Source organism: Orycteropus afer, unplaced genomic scaffold, assembly GCF_000298275.1.
Source record: "Orycteropus afer afer isolate SDZICR_OR568_19922 unplaced genomic scaffold, OryAfe1.0 scaffold00161, whole genome shotgun sequence".
NCBI classification, from domain to species: Eukaryota; Metazoa; Chordata; class Mammalia; order Tubulidentata; family Orycteropodidae; genus Orycteropus; species Orycteropus afer.
The window spans coordinates 5,409,602-5,410,681 of NW_006921748.1; positions in this window are offsets into that span (position 1 = coordinate 5,409,602).

The window sequence follows — 1,080 nt, forward strand, 5'->3', positions numbered from 1 at the left end:
AATTCAGATCATACAAATACACTTATAGGACCATTGTCTGCCAACCCTATACATGGTCTTGGGTATACTCCCCACTTCATAGACATACCTAATAGTTCAGCCTGTCCACCCATATACCCACATTTGCCTTCACTGACAATACAGTACTGTATGTGCAAAAGAGTTCATCATGGTTGTCTGTACCTCCCATGTACCTCTCTATGTCTTCTTCTTCCTCAATGCCACCATGTTGATCACTCACATTTGGTACATTACCCTTCTCTTTACCCACATCAATACATTCTCTACATATCTCTCAGTGTTCCCTCCTCTCCCCTCCTACCTCTGGTAACCAATCAAGAAAATTTCCTTCCATAGATAAACCTTTCCTTGACTTTTACAATAACAGACTAATACAATATTTGTCTTCTGTGATTGACTTATTTCACTCAGCATTATGTCCTCCAAGTTCATCCATGTTATGTGGTGTTTTGCAGATTCGAGGTTATTCTTTAGCATTGCATAGTATTCCACTGTGTGTATGTACCATAGTTTGGTTATCCATTCCTCAGTTGATGGACACCTAGGTTGGTTCCATCTTTTGGCTACTGTAAATAGTGCTGTGATGAACATGGGTGTGCATATGTCTGTTCTTGTCATGGCTTTCAGTTCTTTAGGATATATACCTAGTAATGGAATTGCTGAGTCAAATCATATTTCTAATTCCAACTTTTTAAAGAATTGCCATACTGCTTTCCACAGTGGTTGTACCATTTTACTGTACCATCAGCAGTGTATGAAAGTGCCAATCTCTCCACATCCTCGCAGCATTTGTTATTTTCTGTCTTGTTGAACTTTGCTACTAGTGCTGGGGCAAGATGTTATCTCATTGTTGATTTGAATTGCATCTCTCTAATGGCTAATGATTGTGAGCATTTCTTCATATGTTTGTTGGCAACCTGAATATCCTCCTTGGTGAAGTGTCTATTCATGTCTTCTCCCCATTTTTTAATTGGGTTATTTGTCTTTTTGTTATTGAGGTGTTGGAGTTTTCTATAAATTCTAGAGATAAGTCCCTTGTCAGATATGTCATTGCCAAAT